Source organism: Acomys minous, assembly GCF_964271855.1.
Source record: "Acomys minous genome assembly, chromosome: 1".
NCBI classification, from domain to species: Eukaryota; Metazoa; Chordata; class Mammalia; order Rodentia; family Muridae; genus Acomys; species Acomys minous.
The window spans coordinates 132,700,014-132,721,569 of record NC_140483.1 but is presented as its reverse complement, the minus strand read 5'-3'; positions in this window follow the sequence as shown (position 1 = coordinate 132,721,569).

Here is a 21,556-nt window from a genome sequence, read left to right as displayed (position 1 = left end):
CCTCCTCTTCCATGTAATTTTAGGATCCAAAACAGTATACAATAAACTTGACTGATTAACATTGTAAAGTATGGTAGATGCTCAGTGAATATTTGTTTGGTTAAAAAAAATATATGCCCTTGTTTTCCTCCTCTAAATACCCCAGATAAGCTCCATAAGAAAGCTCACAATATGTTAGCTGCTGCTGCGATCACTTCTTCAAGTCACAATGCCCCCTTTCTGTGCTTCAGGCCCTACTGTTTGGGGGAGGGGTTGCTTTTGGTTTGGGTTTTGGTTTTTGCCCAAGATTCCTCCTCTCACCTGCCTATCAAATTTCTAATTTGCATCAAAATCAAAGTCAGAATTACCTCCTCTAGACCCTTTATTTATTAATAGGCCTTAGCAAAAGTAAATCAGTTTCCTATATAATTTTTTGGAGAGTTTAAACATCTTGGTTTAGTACAGTTAGGAATAAGAATGATTAAAAGTTTATCTTCTTAGCAAGAAACACTGGGTTTAAAGTCTCAGTTCTGAGGGCATGAAAAAGCATTTAGGATGTAGTTAGGGACTGTGCTGATTAAGTACAATGATGGCTGTATGTTCTCCACCAAGATCGGTGACTTCACCAGCCCTGGGTAGTTGTTTTCTAGTACTAGGTTTCCAGCACTAGGCATGATTTCTCTCTTGTTGGCCTGACATCACTGGCCATGGGTAGTTGGCTAGGTTTACAGAATTAAGAAAATGTAAATTAAAACAATTTTGAGATTTAATTTTAATTAATTAACTTAATGTATATGAGTACTGTTGGTTCTGTTTCTTAACAATTATACTTTGTTATGCAACCTAACTATCCTATACAGGAGAGAAAAAAGGTTAAAGGGGAAACAAGAATAAACCTTCAAAAAAAAAAAAAAGAATAAACCTTCCGGGTATCAGCTCCACAGGACAGATCCCTAGGTGTCCCCGGCCTGTACCAGATCCTCTCGCAGATCCAATCTGTCCCTCATGGTCTGAACCTGCAGCCTTCTCCTCTCCTCACCACCTGTGTCTCTCTTGGGAGCCCAATTGCCCTCTCTGTTCAATTAAAAACACAATAGCCTGGCTCGAGTCCTTGGTCTGCTACCTGAATTCCAGACCCAGTATGGTTCCTCCCAGTCTATAGCAATGTCCATCTTAGTGGTGTTTCCGTGGTGTTTTTAAGGGGCAAAATCTGGGGCAAAGCCCACCAAGACTGCTTTCACCTGGGACAAAGCCTGCAATCCTTCCACAGAGTACGCTATCTGCATGTATACCTGCATGCCAGAAGAGGGCCTCAGATCACATTATAAATGGTTGTGAGCCACCATGGGTTGTTGGGATTTGAACTCAGGACCTCTGGAAGAGAAAGCAGTGCTCTTAACTGCTGAACCATCTCTCTAGCCTCTTGAGATTTCATTTTACCCAATCAAAATGACTAAAGGCAAGAAAGCAACTGACAGCAAATGCTGATGAGGATGTGAGGAAAGGAGAAGCCTTGTTCAGTGTTAGGATTGCAAGCTGGTGCAGCTGCTGTAGAAATCAGTATGGGAAATTATAATGGACCTAAAAATAAATCTATCACGATCCAGATATACTACTCCTAGGCATCTGTCCAAAGTACTCAGCATTCTACTCCACAGATACTTGCTCTGCGATGCTCACTGCTGCTCCACTCACAATAGCTAGGAAATGAAAGCAACAAAAATTTCCCTTCAACTAGTAAATAGATAATGAAAATGGTAAACATAGTATACAATATTTATACATAAACATAAACATAATTAAAGTATTTAGCTGTATAGAAAAACAAAATCATGTAATTTGCAGGTAAGTGGATATAACTAGGTTACACCCCTGCATGAATAAGAATAAGTCTGGGCATCCCAGCACTTGGGAGGTGGAGGCAGGTGGATCGCTGTGAGCTCCAGGCCAGCCTGGTCTACAAAGCGAGTCCAGGGCAGCCAACGCTAACACAGAAAAACCCTGTCTCAAAAAACCAAAAAAAGAAGAGAAAAAAAAATAATAAGTCTGGGTGGTGGCACATGCTTTTAAGCTCAGCACTCTGGGGCAGAGGTGGATGCATCTCTTCGATAGTTAGGCCAGCGTGATCTACAGAATGAATTCTAAGACATCCAGAGCTACATAGAGAATTTATCTTAAACAAACAAACAAACAAGAACTCAGTAACTCAAACTAACTACATTTGTGGCAATATCTTTTGGAGACCTTCTATGATGGAGCATTGAATCAAATGTGTAAACACACCCTCCGCCCTGTTTCTACTCCATCAGAAAATTGAACATAATAGAACGGACCAAAATGCTTGGAAGTTTTGTGTTGGAAAAGGGGGTGTGCCTCTTACTAAGAAAAATTACTAGTGGAATTATCTGGCTGAAGAAGGAGGAGGAGAGGAAGATGATAATGAAGGGAGGTGATGCTGATATCACTGAGTTCTGCCCAACTTGTTAGTCTTTCTTCTAGGGCACAAGAAGAAATGCTGGGAACATACTATGAAGTACAGCAGATGTAGTGACTCAAGATAAAATGACAAAGCTACCTTGGATGTCATACTTGGGAGGAACTGGGATGTGTTGGAGCAAATGTTGGAAAACCAAGGTGCCTAAGGGTAAATAAAGTTGACCATGAATATATTTAAGGATAGATCTGAAACACTTGAAGGAAAACACCAGCTGTTTAATATGCAGCACTTAACTGCGCTGAATTGTATCCATATACAACTTCCAGCTGATTCTGGCTGGTGCAAATATACCTTCCATATAGTCTGTTTTTTCTCAGTTCGCCTCATGTTTGCATTTCTGCTGCTAAAAGTGCACTCCAGGGACCAGAGCGGCAGTCAACCGCCAAATGCCATTCTAACTCTGACATTAGCCACCACAGCCGTTCGGAAATCTCCAAGTTAAAGAATCCTTGTGTTTCAATGTTTACTTTCCCTTTCCGCACCCCTGCACGCCTGCACGTTTATGCCTGGCTTTCCCAGATAATTACTGGGATATTGCTAGTCCTGGTTGGAAAAATGTCTTAGAATCAGTTTCTCACTCATGAGTCTTGGGGAGTTTCCATTCGCTTCAGAAGAATGACTCCTTGCAGAGGGCCAAACCTTTCAGGCTGCACATAAGTACTTCTTCTGTTTTGGGGACAGAGCCTCTGTGCTGCGCTGGCTGTCCTGAGAGGAGGCAGTCCACAAGCCTGCTCCCCAGGTGCCTCCTCTAAACTCAACCCTTTTTATGTGCTGTGCATTTCTCAATCACCCAATCATCACTGTTCCACAGCTTGGCAGCCTGCAGTAGACGTCTATGGTTACTGAAGTGGTCATATTCTAGCGTCTTGACTCTATAGGCTGCTAACATTTCTGGTACAATAGTTTTTTTTTTCTAAAAATAGTTTCAGAGGAGATTGCAGCCATTGGAAAAGAACAGTGGGGCCATGGTGACACCCTTTATAGCCTTTCTCATGAAGTTTTCCTCCTAAGTTATTTTCTGGAAATCACATTCCATTACTCAGTGCCTACCTACACTCCCCAGGGCCAAATAATTCAATAGTGAATCGACCCAGACAAAAATTAATATATATTGCTTTAAATGTAATTCAATGTTTTTTCTCCTTTAAAGGATTTCTTTAAATTAAAATATTGACAGATGAATACTATGGTAATATGGTGTTTGCTTCAAAATAAACCATGTGCAAGAAAAAAGGAATACGTGGAATACAAATTACAAAATCTATTTGGGTTAAATAGTGGAACATGGTAAATAGCTCTTGAATACTTGTTGTTTCACCTATATACTTTTGCATATATTAAAAGGTCACCATGTAGTTGTCACCCTTACAAGTATATAGTTTACTTGACCATTGCTATCTTCACAATCATGTCACCCAAAAATTAGTGAGTCTGAACTTTCCTCCCAGGCTCTCTATGCCCCAGGTCACCTTTAGTGAGCCACGTTGGCAAAAATGCCATAGTGACTTCAGGGAGAGGCTGCATGGAAAGCAGTTACGGGCTAAGTCCCACACTGCCTCCAGCTGCCGGAAGGAAGCTCCTCTCCCTGGAGTCAAAGACTGGACAGAGAGCTGGGAAGAAGTGAGGCTCTCGAGGGGAGGAGAGAGTATAGTTAGCGTTTAGGTTCTATGTCTAAGAGCCCAACCATCAAATCTATACTCACAAAGGCTTCTACGATGAAACTAATTGGAAACTTAATTAATGAGACATTCTAGTGTGTGCATTGTATATTTTATATTTTGTTTTTCTTCAAAATACCAACCAAGGCTTTCTGAGTTTAACCACAGTTAAATCCTGAGGCGTAGGTATGGTTCTGGTGTTGGTTTGCCCTAGGATATATTATGCTTTTCTAACCATTCTATCAAGATACAGAATAAGGCAGGGATGATAGCAGGAGAGGAACAGACAGAGAGATTGATATAGTTCATTAATAAGTGAATTTATGAGCAAATTATGTATTATATTGTATTTTCCAACCTCCTGTGTACTCGGGAGGGGCATCAAGTTAAACTATGAAGCATATCATTGTACTTTCATAGAACAGTATAACCAAAGTCATATTCTTTAGAAATCTAGAACGGAAGCAGCATTTACATTTACTACACTTACAGTAATAGACACAAGGTTAAAGGTCATCTAGAACGTTAATAAGCATTGCATTAGTCTACTCCTCGTTTGTGGTTGAGGGCTGGGCACGGAGTTCATTGGCAGATTATCTGCCTAGCATGTTGAAAGTTATGGGTTTGATCCCTACCGCGTGCATGTGCACGAGAGCGTGCGCGCGCGCGCGCGCGCACACACACACACACACACACACACACACACCATTAAATCAAAATAAAACCAGCTTCAGAGAACTGGGAGGGAGAGCCCGCCCTCATGAAAGTCCAAAGGACCAAGATAGGTGCAGACCACGACCCGGGGGTTCCCATTTGTGTCTCTCCAACATCAGGAAGGACAGTTCCTGTGCACTGCCCTGCCTTTTATCCCTGTGGCCTGCAGCTGTTTTGCAAGGTGAAGTTCCTCATCACAACGTATTAGCAGGCTCGTACTTAATATTTATTGCCATGATGATGTCTGATTTCTCTTTCCCAGCTTAAAAATAGTGGTTTTGCTTTAAAAAAAATGACATCTGTGGAAAGGCCAGTGTTGCTAAGGGTAGAGTGGAAAGCAATTTGCATACTGCTGGGATTTAAATCCCAGACTGCTAATCTAGTGACAGTGCTCTGGGTGGTAACAATTTTCTGCCATCTAGTGGATAATTCAGAGAATAAGTCATGATTTTATTGAATCCTGTGGCTGGGTGGAAAGGATTTGTGTTAGTAAAACAACAATTTTACCCACTCACTGAACGTCAAATGAACTTTTTCAATTAAATATGAAATTATAGCGTATTACTACTTCTCTTATAATGGACACTCACAACACATAAACGTACCCTGTTTCTGAATGTTTATTGAGATGCGTGTGTTACGATAAATGTAGATTTACTTATTTTATTTTATTTTATTTTATTTTATTTTATTTTATTTTATTGGAAGCAGTATGTCCAGAAAGAATAGCACTGAATGTTCACCGTCACCCTCTGACTTATAATGCGGGCTTTGCTTGAACGCAACTGTGGGAACACAGAGGATGAATCCTGCTTTGCGCTTCCCTTTCTCTATCTGATAATGACAGAGTACACCAACCAACCCTCCTAAGGTTGCTGGATTGATGTGGTCCATTGCAAGTACTTACTTTTGAACATCACTATTTCTACTAATATTGTTTAATGTGTGTTAACTTTTACTACTTAGGTCAAAGATGTTTAGAAGGGGTCTTTCCTTGTGACAGGTGTAGTTTGCATATGTGTACATAACAGCACTTAATGAAAAAGCAGGCCATGAATCTGAGAGAGAGCAGGGGATGCTCTGTGGGAAGGTGGAGTGTGAGGAAAGAGAAGGGGAAAAATGATGTAATCATATTATAGCCTTAAAAATAAAATAGAGACAAACCAAAACAATAAAAGCTCAGCCAGCAGCACAGCACAATAACCCTAAGGATGAAATAGTGGCACGCATTTCTTGGTGCTAACAAAGAGCTGTCCAACTGACTTTAGGTCTGTTCAACAAGAGGGAAGTTATGCCTGGCACTGGAAACCTAGACAACTACCCAGGGCTAGTGACATCATAGATATCGGAGGAGAATTTACAACCATCACTTTACTAAAACAGCACAATTTCTATACTATGGTCTAAATATTTGTCTTTATTCTTTATACGATGGTGGTAGAATAGGCAAACACTCCATTCTCAAGGGTGCATGTTCTGGTGTGGAAAATACTGAGAAATGGGACTGTAGAAGGGACCAATTTGGGAATGAGATAATGGAGATAAAGGGGAGCCAGCAAGGCAAGATTCTTCAGGGGAAGAATTATGTGTGGGAAGGGAAGACAAGTGTATTTTACATCATTGAGGATGAGTACTCAAGTATGGAGGTTTGAAGCAGATGAAGAAACTAAGATAAACTTATCTATGCCTTTATGCCTGTGTTCATGTCAAGTGTACATGGAGCAGAGCTTAGGTGATGGTTTCATATACAGAAGATAATTAGAGGAGAATTTTAAAGTATTACTCTTCCTCAGGGCCACAAAGGTTACCATTCTGTTTTTAAATTTGAGAATCAAAGTAGTTATTAGCTTTGAGATTATTCTCCCTACAAAGTAGCAACAGCTTTATTTTGGCAGTTAGAGATATGATTGTCATGAGGGATAAAAGGTTTTTTTTTTTTAAAAAAAAAAAACAAGAATAAAAGCAAAAGTGTCAGTATGTAGTTTGTTTTATTTCTTTCATTCTCAAGATTTGTGGACTTAGGTTTCTCATTCTCTGAGGTTCCGTGCTGAACTCAGTGTGAACATATTTGGCAGCAGAAACGCTGAGAAGGTAATGAATTCCTAAAGTGACGAGCCACTTACTCACTGGAATTCAGTTCAAAGAAACTATGTGGCTAATCTGAATGTGCACATTAAGAAGAGCAGGATGGGAGACATAGAAGTGTCAGGAACAGGGAGGGAGGAGAAAACAGTCCTATCAGTGAATGCTCTTACAGTATGATGATAATCAAATTTAAGATGTCCACAACAGCACACACTCAGCAGTGGATTAAAACACATTGTATGTACTTTTGGGGACTTAGTACATACATTTTGCCATTTGTTCTATTTTTGCCTTTTCTGTGATAAACACTACGACTAATAGCATCTTGGAGAGGAAAGGGTTTATTTTACCTCACATTTCCAGGTCACAGTACATCTCTGAAGGAAGTTAGGGCAGAAGCTCAAGCAGGAACTACGGAAGAGCACTGCTTGCTGGCTTGCTCTCTGCTTTTCTCTCAGCTAGCTTTGCTATGCAGCCCAGGCCGCTTAGGCTTGGTGCTGCCCACAGTGGGCTGTGCTGTCTTCCCTCTATACCATGTCTCCTGGATGGGGAGGCCTGGTGGCTTTCAGAGGAAGGATAGCAGGCTACCAAGAAGAGACTTGATACCCTATGAGCATATACAGGGGGAGCAGGTCCCCCTCAGTCACAGTCATAGGGGAGGGGAGTAAGGGGAAAATGGGAGGGAGGGAGGAATGGAAGGATACAAGGGATGGGATAACAATTTAGATGTAATATGAATAAATTAATAAAATATATTTTAAAAAGAAAAAAGAAAAAAAAACTAACCAAGGCTGCAGTCCAGTCAGATTAAGGCAATTCTTCAGCAGGGTTTTCTCTTTCCAAGTGACTCTAGATTGTGTTACTTTGACAACAAAAACTAAGCAGGACACAGGTACAATTACATTTCCAATTGTCTATAATCACATGATACGACAAATGATTCCTGATTTGCGACCGTCTGGCTTAATCTAAAAGATATCCATATGTAATAAACTTTGAGATCCTAGAGGCATCTTCAGGTACCCATGTGAACGCTGGTCGGAAAAGGCATACAAATTCACATGGTCAGAAGAAACTGGTAGCAAAATGGGAAGTCCTAGGTAATTATTTGAAGTTGCAGGAATGAACTTGCCATTTAACTGCTTTTCACACAAACAATTCCATAGATCATGATTTGACGGCTGGCTAAAGATGTTCACACACTAATCATAGTTATTGGCAGCATAAAAGAAAGCACTAGTGCTTCCACAACTACAAGTAAGTTTGGTACTCACTGGGTGTCAACCAAGTATCAGATATTTATTTAAGTGCAAGTTTTATAAAAGGCAAATACACAAGTGATTCAGGGCACAGTAGGGCTAACAGATATTCTGAACCTTATAATATGCTGGAAAATGCTAGTCAGGCTTGAAGTAGCTTTCTTATATATAATTTCATCTCCTCCGCCTTTTAAGGTTTATATTATAGTTTCCCAGTTGAAAATAGAAAACCAAAGCCTAGACAGTTTACTACTTCAGGAAATGCCACACAGCAAGCAAGCAGAATGATGATTCTTTTATTTCTTGAGATTATAACCACATCATTGCCTCCTTCCCTCACCCCCTCCAGACCGCTCCACTTACCCTTCCTTACTCCCTTTAAACCTATGGCCTCTTATTTCTTTCATTGTTGTTACATACATATGTGCATAATTATTCCTAAACACAACCTGCTCGGTCTTTATGTTACTCGTGGGGTTTCAGGCTGACCATTTAGTATTGGATAAGCAGTTGGTGTGCTCTTCACTGCGGAAGACGATATCTCCCCCTCTTAGTATTCCTCAGCTGCCCATAGTTCTTTGTGTAGGGTTGAGGCCTCATGGCCTGTCACCTGAACACTTTGGCCCGTCTGTTGTTGTTGTCCCTGTGTGGCTCACATATTTAGGCACTAGTGTTGGTGAGACTGTATGGATGTAGTTTCTAAGATTACTAGGAGACAGGGTCTCACAGCAAAGTCCCTGATCTTCCGGTTCTTACAGTCTGCCCATTCGCCTTCCACAATGACGCCTGATCCTTAGATGTGTAAGCTGTTATGTAGGTCTTTTCGCTGAGACTGGGATCCCCAATTCTACATTTTGATTGGTTACGGTTTTCTTTAGTGATCTTACTCTCTTGCAAAGAGCAGTCTTCTTGATGGAGGATGAGGAATACACTTATCTGTGGGTATAATGAACCACAACAAGGGCGACCATGGCACAGTGACCCTAAGGGTGCTGTGGTAGCATGCCTACCTTAGCAGTAACCAACAATTCCCTAATTGGATTAAGGACACGTGTGTGTGTGTGTGTGTGTGTGTGTGTGTGTGTGTGTGTGTGTGTGTATGATTTCAAGGTAAGAAAAAAATAGAGGAATAGAGCAGTGAATATGCAGTGGAGAGACGTAGAACTAGAGAGACGCAACCTCAGTGACAGGTGTGAGAGAAATCTGTGCTGGATAAAGGAACATGTCATTGCTTAGTAGGGCTCACAGAGTGGTGGGCGGCAGTCTGGAACTTGCACATGCTGCCCCGGTACACCCTCAGCCTGGTTCTGAGGAACTATAGGACATCAGACATGAAGAACAGTTCACTTTCTGGATTAGACCTCCTCGATAGACCACTATGGTTCATGCTGTCCCTGAGGGCCACTTTTGTGTCTATAGCATGCTGTCCTGGGCCATGTTGAAGCAGGTTCATGTGGATGTCTGGGGTCCTAGATCAGCTGGGAGCCTTGTTGAAGACCCCGGTCCAATTAACAACCAAAGGTCATGTGGGTATCTGTGGCTGTCCTGCTGCCTGAGGCCATGTTGATGTCTGTGGTTCATGCTGTTGTCAGGGCTATGACTGGATCTGTGGTCCTGGTGCAGCTTGTGGCTGTGGTGATGTTTGTGTGGCCTGTGTTACCACTGAACACCATGCGGACATCTGTGGTCTGTACTGTCACTTGAAGCTATGCTGATGTTTTCGGGACAGGCTGTTACTGGAGGCTATATTAATGTTGTAAGTCACTTGAAACCATGTTGATGCCCTTGGCCTGTGCTGTCACCAAGGGCTATGATGCTGTCCATGGATCTGTGCTTAGTCAGAGGGCCGTGCTAATGTTTGTGGTCCATACCATCACCTAAGAACATGCTGAGGTCCATGGCACATGCAGATGCTGGAGACAGTGTGGATGTCTATAATTTATGCCCCCACTGCCTATAAAGGGCAACGAAGCTAATTTTGCCATGGTATTAATGACTGCAGACTCACAGTTGAGAAAGAGGGTCCTAAAAGGCTTATGTGATCATCTTTACTACCACACCACGCCAACCCCAACCTCTGACAAAAAATAAAATAAAGTGATAGCATAGACAGAAAACTATCAAAGAGAACTCTTAAAATTTTTGATAAGGATACTGAAGTGTGGTTCTCCACAATTGATAGCTTTTGTTATGGGCGTGGGTGGAAAAAGTTTCATTCTTTAAGGGGCTGGCCGCTGGTAAGTAAGTATAAAGACAACACAAATTAGACCTGTTTCTTCTTCTTCTTCTTCTTCTTCTTCTTCTTCTTCTTCTTCTTCTTCTTCTTCTTCTTCTTCTTCTTCTTCTTCTTCTTCATTTTAGGGAGATCAGGAAGTCACAAGGATGAGGGTGTGGACCTGGAAAAAGTGGGAAGTGAATGTGAAGAGGGTTCATTGTATGAAATTTCCAAGCAATTAATATAAATATTATAAAGGAGAATAGAACAGGAGCCTGCACACTCCTAGGCTGTCAACAGCCAGGGCACAATTTGACTCATCCTCTGGGCAGAGAGATCCTATCTCTAATAACCGTGTGTCTTAGTGCCGGTTAGTTCATATCTTAGCCAAACAATTTGAAACATTTAAAATCTGCTCATAAGGCTAGTTAGGCACAAACATGCTTATTTGGTAAGTGGTCATTTGTCTTTGATGGTATAAAATTATTCTTTACCCATGGCCATAAGCAAGTGTCTCTTTTATGTAGAATTGTAGGCTTTTACTCTGCAATTTCTAAGGACTACATAAATTCCACAAAGCATGTGACTCTAAATGATTCAGGAAACATAAATAAGTGTATGGTTGAAAACACCAGTCAGGCTGAATGGTGGTGGCACATGCCTTTGATCCCAGCACCTGGAAGGCAGAGGCAAGCAGATCTCTGTGTTCAAAACCAGCCTGGTATACAGAGTGAGTCCAGGACAGCCAAGGCTACACAAACTCTGTCTCAGGAAAAAAAAAAAGGAAGGAAGGAAGGAAGGAACAAAATAAGTGAAGGGCAGAGGGAGGGGGTAGAAAGGGAGGGAGGGAGGGAAGGGGGAGGGAGGGAGAGAGATAGAAGAAAAGGGAAGGAAAGAAGAAACGAAGGAAGGAATGAAGAAAAGGAAAGGACCAGTCAAAATAGTGGTGTTTGGCAAAGATTTTAGACAAAGTAAAAATTTCTTACATATAAGTGTTCTTTTTTGACAAATGGCTAGTGATGCAAACCATTTTCTTCACATTTTAGTTGTTTTGCCTCAAAGCATGACTGCTAGAAATAATCTCCCCACTAACAGCTTTAAATCCCTTCTACCAACTCTTGCCATCTAGAGATTTCATTAAACAGAGGCTTAAATTCTTCCTCTGCTAGATGAGGTGATACCAACAGCAGGCTGTAGTTATTAAGAACGTTAAATGATTTACATGCATAGCTAATGTCTGGGGCATAATTAGAACTGATGCAGTGAGCACAGATCACACGCAGCACTGGAAATCATAAGAGCATTTCCTACTAGCCTTTCCTTGATGCTCTCATAGTGATATATGGAAATAAGTTTTACTTTGCATTTCAAACAGCATGTGCACTGAAAATGTGATCACAGTAATTAAAAAACAATTAAACGATATCAATCTTTTTGGACATTGCTTGGGGTTTGTTTGTTTGTTTTGGGGTTGGTTTTTTTGTTTTTTTTTTTGTTTTGTTTTGTTTTGGTTTGGTTTTGGTTTGGTTTTTGGTTTTTGGTTTTTGGTTTTTGAGATATAATGTCATTGTCTTGAGTTTTCTGGGACTTGATATATAGAGCATGCTGTCCCTGAACTTGCTACAATCCACGTACCTTTGCCTCCTGTCGTATCATTCTTATATTCAACTCGTCTAATGGTAGTTCACTGCTGAGACCAAACAGATATAGACGGAGGAAAGGCATATTGGTTTTCCTGTTATGTTGCCTCTGTTTATAGTAGCTACACAACAGGCCTATGGGAATAAAAGCCACACATAGGAGCCATGCTCCAGTGGCTAAGTGAATTTATCTCATGTTGTTACAAGAAATCTCATTGTCATACCCTGAGATAAGATACTGTTTTATTCTTTACTTGTAACTGATTTTAATAAAGGTTACAAATTTCTTATTACGTATATTTTTACCAATTTTTTTCATTCTCCAGGACTCTTTAAATACACACACACACACACACACACACACACACACACACACACAGGCACAACATACGCTTACGTTCATACACATAATATGCACATGGACACATACCTGCAACTTTGTAGGCAGATAAAATCATGTAGTTACCTGTTTGGGAAATTGAAAATAGAAACTGTTTTCTCTCTGTAAGGCGTGTTTTCTGTTCTTCATACATGTGGCACTAATAACAAATATTATTATTTTTCTTCTTCTTTAATTTTTTTATTTTTTATTTTATTAATTTCATATTACATCTCAATTGTTAGCCCATGTCTTGTATCCTCCCGTTCCTCCCTCTCTCCCGCTTTCCCCCTCTACCCTAAAATATTATTTTTTTAAAAAGAGCAATATTGCTAACAGAGGTGACATCTCCAGACATAAGATGTCATTTCATATTGATTTCTTTCTGTGTTCTTTTGCCTATTATGTTATTGCTTTTAAGAAAGGAAAGGATGCAGAACAGAATGAAGCATTCTCCCATGAGGTTTCTAAAACACATCTTACATAAGTCAGTGTAAATAATAGTAATTCATCTTTTTTGGATTCACAAAGTCTACTTAGCTGAGAGAATAATATTGGAAAACCAGAAAAGAACAATTTCTCAGAGACCTTGTTTTCTTATGCGTGACATTTCTCCTATACTTTCATTTTCTTTCAGATATTTGCATTCTGAAATCTTAGTTTCCTCACTCCACGACCTGCTTCTCAGTCGTCGTCCATGTCCAGTGGCATCTCAGACTTTTTCTCATGCTTGACACCACCTACACTTTCTAGCTTCTGATCTCCTGGGATACCAAGATTGCCATTACCCCCATCAGCTGCTAAAACCAGGAGACCTGCTTAGACACGCTACAACCTTGACACAGCTGAGCGTACTAAAACCTCAAGACTCTTCATGTTTTTCCCTACTAGCATGGGGGAGACGACTAAGTCAGTAAATTACTTTGTGCAAGCAGGAGGACCTGAGTTTGGAGCCCCACCATGCGGTCAGATGTGACAGGGCATGCATGTATTCCTTGCATTGGGGAAGCAAAGACAGGCAGATCCTGTAATTTGCTGCCCAGTCAGTCGAGCCAAATTTCTGGGTTCAGTAAAAGAACATGTCTACAATTAAGGTGTAGATCGATTGAGGAATAAACTCAACATTGACCTCTATTCTCCACATGCATGCACAAACTTGTAATCTCAAGTGACACATAAATGTTGCAATACATTATTTTGAAAATATTTCTTACACTCTAAGAGACTGTAATTTTTGCTGGACCTCACAGCCAGAGTTAGTAATATACCTTGAGGTCATTTGATACCAGCATACCATGTGCTCAGCTTGTTTGTTTAACCTGCTTTTAAAAAAAAGACAGTGTAACAATCAACATTTCTGCCTTGGTTGTCCATGTAATTAACTTTTATTATTTAAGTTAATATATAGCAGTAATCATAATACACCTCACCTAGAGCAATGTATGTATGTATGTATGCATATTATAGTAATAAATGCTGAAAATAGCAAATAAGTTTAATGCAACCTTACAAAGCAAATAACCTCCATAAATATTGAAAACAGCATGGATATATGTTGATAAATATGTTTGCAGTGATCTGGATCAGCTGGAGTCAGCTGGAGTTGGTAAAATTTCACATCTTGTAGAAAACCTGTTAAGGATTTCCATAAAGTATCCCTCATTCTGCTCCTGTGTGATACTTTCTGTGCTACTCAATAAAGAAAGAACAAAGCCTTTGTTGGGGACACACAGAAACAGAGATACAGATGAGACAAACAGCACTCATGCATGCACAGGGACACAGAGTTAGACACATATAACAGACAGATTTCATTTTTATTACCGAAATCTTCCAGTACAGAGAGACTGAAGACAGAGAGGGAAGCCGAGATTGAAACTCAGGAGGGCTGCTCTTGGTTAAACTGCTCCTGGGGCTGTGCTTTGATTTCTTCTTCTACTGAGACACTGATACATATTGGCAACTACGAGTTAATCCTCCACGCAATTTACAAGTGCATTTTTTCTGCTTTGTGTGAGGGATCTTTACTGCATTTAGCATAGGGACATAAACACACAAAGACACACACACACACACACACACACACACACACACAACTGTTGCTTACCAGTGTTTACCAACAACTCTTCCAAATCTTATTTCTCATACTTGACTTCCTATGGCTTCCCTTTTTCTTAATGTCTCTATTCCTGCAATATTTTTCTCTTATTATCCATCTACATAATCTCCTGAAACATAGAATAAACATTTCCATCACTTCACAATCCACATGCATATCAGTGACTATTTGTCATCCAACCCTGCCCTACAATGTTCTGTACTGAGAAAACCCACGTGGATGCTCACTGTCTCCAGCCTCACATTCAGAGAGTCCACTGTCCCTTCAGTCCCCAGATTATCTCTTCTCCTTCCTCTTTTCTAAGGATGCCAACCTTAGGACCAGCACAAGCAACCACTTCTCCTCTGGTCCAGTGCGGCACTCACTAGGTTTATGCACCACTGCATTTACTCCACACCAAGCTGTTACTGAGTTTTTGTATGTGCTCTCACGTTTAAAGTTCTACCTAAGACTCTAAGGTGTTGTCATCCTTACTTTCCAGATGCAGGATGGGAAGCACAGCGTGACCACAGAACAGATGCGAAAGGAAGGTCCCTTCTGAAGGTCCCCAGAGACAGAGCACACACCACTTTTTATGCTGCTTTCCAGTGCCTGTTGTCCTTCTCTGCTTGCTTCCGCCTCTCAGACATTTAATTTTAACAGCTCTCTGCAATAGTTTTGATTTCACCATTACTGGCTGTCACTTGTTTACCATAAGGATTCTCTTTTTAAATTGTTGCTAACTAATTATTAGCAAAGTTAAGTTGCTGAGCCGTTTGATGTACTCTTTATTTTACTGGGAGAATTATGTCCAATACAACAATCAGATCCTTCCAGCAACACACAAGGTCTTTGAAAGTTACACTCCCATCTTGTTGGCAGTCTCACTCACTTGAACTGCCACATTTGTAAATGTTTTATCCACACCAATATGCACACCAGCTTTATTTTTTAAAATATGTCACATTGAGTCATAAAATCACTGATATCCAACAAATTTAAGTATACAAAAATAGCACATTTACATTCTACTTACTGGAGTTTTCAATGGAAAGTACTAGCTCCTACTTTTTATTTCATAACCTGAAACATAGTATCTGAAGACAACATTTTCCACTGCTTCTACTGGCTCTCCTGATGTTAGTCACCTCCATATTTTTCACAGTGTGCTGAAACATAAGGAAATAAGGCTCTGGTAGGCTCTAACACAAGAAGGAATGAAGAGTTGTTGTTTGCTTTTATTTGCATGAAAGATGCCGGACCTGGAATTCACATTCCACTGTTTGTAGACTGTGACCCTCTACAGGGTATCAGAAGAAGAAAAGGCAAAAATATATGACATCCTTGCAAATAACCCTCCACAGTCTATCACTTGAAACATGTATGTGCCCAGAACACCATCACCGATATGTGTAAACTTGGAGATGTATTTCTGCCACCTGACAGTCACAAACCAAATCTTTCCTTGAACAGGGGGAGACAGTGAGTGATGACCATACTGATCCTCTGTGCAAATATTCATTTTTCTCTAACTGAATTTTCAGGCATGGTCTCTTCATTTCTGTTTATGATATTTATGCATCTAGCTCTCATATCTCTTATCTCTCCTTTCCTATTTTTTTTTGAGACAAGGTTTCTCTGTGTAGCCCTGACTGTCTTGGGCTTGCTTTGTAGACCAGGCTGCTGGACTCAAACTCAGAGATCCATATATCTCTGTCTCCCGAGTGCTGCGATTAGAAGCGTGTACCTCCACAGCTGGCTTTTTATCCTATTTTTGAATATGTTTAAAAGCTAAATTTAGGTAGCTCCATGAGTGTGATCCAGGAAGTATAATTTGCAACGGAAAAAATCAAGACATTATTTCTTATCTTACAGAATATTTGTTCACTAAATTGTGGATGAAATCTCCTTGCTTACAGCCAGTGAATTGGCTCATTAGGTAAATGTGCTTACTGCCAAGACAGATGACCTGTTTCGATTGTGATTGGGAGAAACTGATTCCTACAAGCAGGTCTCATATTCTCCTATGCAGACTAGAAAGTAAGTGTACATGTGCATGACTCCCCATCACACATGTGCACATACACACATAAGCATGCTTGCCATTGCATGCACACATGCACATTTACACATATGTGCACATACAAAGTTGATGTATTCAAACTTTGGTACTTAGTTTCCATGTCATTTCCTGCTATACCTTTCTTAACTCTAAGTTATCACCCACAGTTCTGTGTATTCGTCAGGTCTACTTTTGTCCTGGAGTCCTGCATGATGGAATGTCTTCACTGCTACAGTGTTGTAACAAAATCAGTACTATTAAAGCTTGTGGAACAGTTTTCATCTTGGCATTTTTAGAATATCCTTCGTTGGAGATATCATTCCTCTAATCCTATGTTTTTCTCTTCCCTCCTCTTGATGAAACATATCCTCTATGAAAAATGTAAGGATGACTGCATAGAAGGCAAACCTTACTGGGTCATCTGATCTAATCTCCATTGGTAGTTTGAGTATAAAGTTCTCAATAACTCACATAGATATATGCTAGATACTTAGGAAGGTAGTTATGATAGATGATAGACATATAGACTGACAGATGAATGTTAGACTTTTAGGCTTTTTTTGAAATATCTAATACTAATCTAATGCTAATCCTTTGAGTATAACCACAGTGTCAGGAGATGCTTATCTGTGTTCTCCAGTTTTCTTTATGTGTATACTTTGAAATTTCACTGTGAACTTTCTCGGTGTGCATTTTTGTTAAGTACCAGCAACTTGGTTGAGTCTCTATGTTTGGCCATCTTAAACATCCCAGTTCTAAAATACTTTATTGTGCTTGTCCCTACTACCTTCCATCTCTTTCCATTTATTTTTATCCTAAAGCTTATGGAAATTTCTACACTCACCTTCTATCTATCTCTTTTCCTCAATGATATTATTGCCCCATTCCCATGTTTTTGTTGTGTTTTTAGAAATTACCTTAACTTTATGCCACTAATTTCTTTTCTCTCTCTTTGATTCCATCCCTCTTTCTCACCTTCCCTTTCTTTCTCCTTTGATTTTTAATTCTATCTTTCTGTTTTTCCCCCTAAAGATGGGATTTTCTTTATGATTCTCAGGCTAGTCTCAAGGTCCACAGCTCAAGCAACACTCCAAATTAGATGGGACTGCAGGTACACCCATTCAAAGGTTCTGTTTTCTGTTTTGGCTGTTGCTGTTGCTTTGTGTAGATCTCCAGGGCTCTGAGCATCCTTTATCAGTGAACAAACTGCATCCTCACTTTCAGATTCTTAACTTATATATGTTTGTTTGCTTCTAGAATAAGGGTTTCCCTAATGATAACAACATGTTCTCACTAATGTTAAGCAATTATCACAAGTAGCATGGCTTTTAATTGTGAGTGGCTAACTCAGATTTGTGATTTGCTTGGTTTACTCTGGGAACTTCCTTTTTGTGCTTTTTCTTTTGCCTATTTTTTTTATATAGGGCAGTTGAATCTGATTCCTCCAAGCATTGATTTTTAACACACATTAAGAAAGATTAAAACTTGATTTGGTGTCCCTGAATGTAGATGAAGTACATCTGCTGTCATGTTTCCCTTCGAGGTCTCTGGGAGAGAGTCGCATTTTTGTTAGGGCATGGTTAAACATCAGTGTCTGGGTAGGGGTTCGAAGTTTACTGCACATATTGTCCTTGGCTGGTGCCATAGTTTGAGCAGGACCCCTACGCCCAGATCCGTCCATCATAATGTTCTTCTTGTAGGTTTCTAGGACCCTCTGGATCCTTCTATTTCCACATTCTCCCATGCTTCTCTCACATAGAGTCCCAATAGGATGTCCTCCCCTCTGCTCCACTTTCCTGGTGAGTGAAGAGTTTCATGCCACATGCCCCTTGCACTAGTGTCCAGATATAATTGAGTATATACCATTTGAGTCTTTCTGCTTCTGGGTTAACTCACTCATTATGATCATTTCTAGTTCAACCCATTTGTCCACAAATTTCAGGAATTCCTTGTTTTTAATAGCTGAGTAGTATTCCATAGTGTAAGTGTACCACAGTTTCTTTATCCATTCTTCTACTGAGGCACACTTAGGCTGTTTCCATGTTCTGGCTATTATGAATAAGGCGGCTATGAGCATGGTTGAGTAAATGTTCTTGTTATATTCTGGAGCATCTTCAGGACATTCTTCACATTTGGGGAAGAGAGTGGGGCCTGACTGTCACATGAACTCTGGTGCTCCATATTTGGCCATGTCTCCTGGAGGGGGAGACCTGGTGGCACTCAGAGGAAGGATAGCAGGCTACCAAGAAGAGACTTGATACCCTATGGCATACACAGGGGGAGGAGGTCCCCCTCAGTCACAGTCATAGGGGAGGGGAGTAAGGGGAAAATGGGAGGGAGGGAGGAATGGGAGGATACAAGGGAGTAGATAACAATTGAGATATAATATGAATAAATTAATAAAATATATTTTTAAAAAAGAAAAAAAATCAGTGTCTGACGGCCATTTCTTGGAGTAATTCAATTTTCCAGAGAAGAGTTCTCCACTGAAGAGTTTCATATAAAGAACATCCACAGAGGTCTGAGCAGGACTAAAGGAAACCAGCAAAGGGTTGCAGAGCCCAGCAATCATCTGGGCTAGAAAACTATTATGCCCTCACGTAGACCAAGTAATGTATCATACGTAAAAACACACAGTATCTACAAGCATAACAAGCTTCACAGTAAGAATGAGACTTGATCGGCTGGGGAATCAATCAGATGACAGGAGAAGAAGACTCCCCCTTTCTGAGGACTAGAGGAATGGGGAAGAGGGGACAAAGGCAAGAGGGAGGGACTTAGAGGAGATGAGGGAGGGGGCAACAACTCAGGACGTAAAGAAATTAGAAAAGAAATTTAAAGAATGAAACATGAACTCTGGGCAATGACCTTCCCGGATCCACACCCAGAGCTGCCAAACTCACTCCCAAGATGAAATGCAGTATCCCAGGGTGATTGGGACCACTCTCCTGCAACCTTGGGAAGTTACGCTGCCATTTTGTCTATCCTAGTATGAATATACATTCTCAGAGTGGTGTCCCTTGCTAGCAAAGAAAAACATATCTAGGAGGCATTTGGAGGTATTATTGTGGTGGGTCATGAGCTGTGTGTCTGAGTATGAACGTGTGCTTATAAATGGTTCAGAAAATGCTACACAGTTACTGGTCAAGAGAGTAAAACATGAGATATCAGCAAAATTCTAAACCTTTGAGTCTGCCTGGGACTCTACATCATGACATGCTGCATATGGCATTTCCATGAGGGACGGCATGCACAAAGACAACTCAGGATATTCAGATGAAGGACAAAGAGCCAAGGACCCAACTGCTACAGATGACTGACATCACAGAATCCAATCCTAACAACAAAAGCATCATCAGCCCTTCGATATGTGACGTCAGTCATTAGTTCCATAGGTGAGTAGCTTATTTTTCTGGGAATCAGAAGATGTGCCTCTTGGTTTTCTCTAAGTATTATATGGCCTCATTCATTAGGAACCTGAAGGCAGGTAATTTTATACATACTTGATTTTCTTTTTTCATGTTTATGTGTATATGGTGTTCCTAAGTCTGTATATGCATGTTCACATGGGTGTGTGGGTGTGGCTTGAGTGGATTGGGAACAAAGTTGATTACAAAGAATCTCCCTCAATTGCTCTTCTTTATTCTTCTTAAGGCAGAATCAAACCCAGAGTCTTTCAATACAGGTTGTCTCCTTAGCCAGCTTGCTCTGGAAACTCAAAGCTCAGCATTACAGCTGTGACGTAATGAAAACTTGACATTTACGTAGGTTCTGGTATTCTGAAATCTAGTATTTACATTATCAGGAAAAGTGCTTTAACCACTGAGTCATCACCATATTCCTACATACACTTAGAAGCTGCTCATATATTTCTAATTCATGCCTTTCCTCAAGTTTAGGTTCTAAAGGATTGAATTAATAGTTCCCATGATGAAAATGTTCAGATCAAAAGATCCAATAGCCAAATGAATATTCATCTAAAAATGGCTGTGTGATATGGTTTTGAATATTAAAGTACGTGTAGTCTTTAGAACAGTGATTCTCAACCTGTGGGTCACTTCCTTTTGGGTTCAAATGACCCTTTCACAGGGGTTGCATATTAGATATCCTGAATATCAGGTGTTTATATTACAATTCATAACAGTAGCAAAATTAGTTATAAAGTAGCAATAAATAATTTTATGATTGGGGCCCCACCACAACATGAAGAGCTGTATTAAAGGACCTCAGGGAGTTGGAGAACCATTGGCCGACAGATAAAAATGCCTCGTATATTTCGGATCTACTCTGAATAAAAAAAGACACTGGGCCAAAATCTCGTATACTCTACCACATACTGTGCATTATTAAGAACAGCTATCTTGAGGATAATTCATTTGCGTGTGCACCTCTGTGCTATCACTGTGTGTCTGTGTGTGCACATGGATGTGGCTGTGAATGCTTGCGTGTGCATATATGGAGGCCAGAGGTAGATGTCAGGTGTCTTGCTCTACTGCCCTCTACCTTCATTTGTGGGACATGGCTTTTTATTGGATCTGGAGCTCACCATGTTGGCTCAATTCACTGGCCAATGAGGCAGTCAGCCAGTCTGAGTCCCCTAGCACTGGGATTACATATGTGCACCACCACGGCAAGCATTTAATGTGAGTGCTGAGGACCTAAAGTTAGGTCTCCATGGTCAGAAAGAAAACACTTTATTGATGTAGCCATCACCCAATCTTCCTGAGATAATTCTTTTAGCATACTTTGAAAAATAAAAGGGACCTTACACTTCATTAAGTATGAGAGAAAAGTCTAAGACTGAGTAAGGATGTAGGCTGTATATATATATGCTTCTAAAAGGCATATCCACCATGCCTTTTTATTTTATTCATATATTTAATATTTTAACTAATTTTAAATATTTTAATTAATAATATTTAATTACTTTTCCATTACCATGACAAAAACATCATAATCAAGGCAACTTA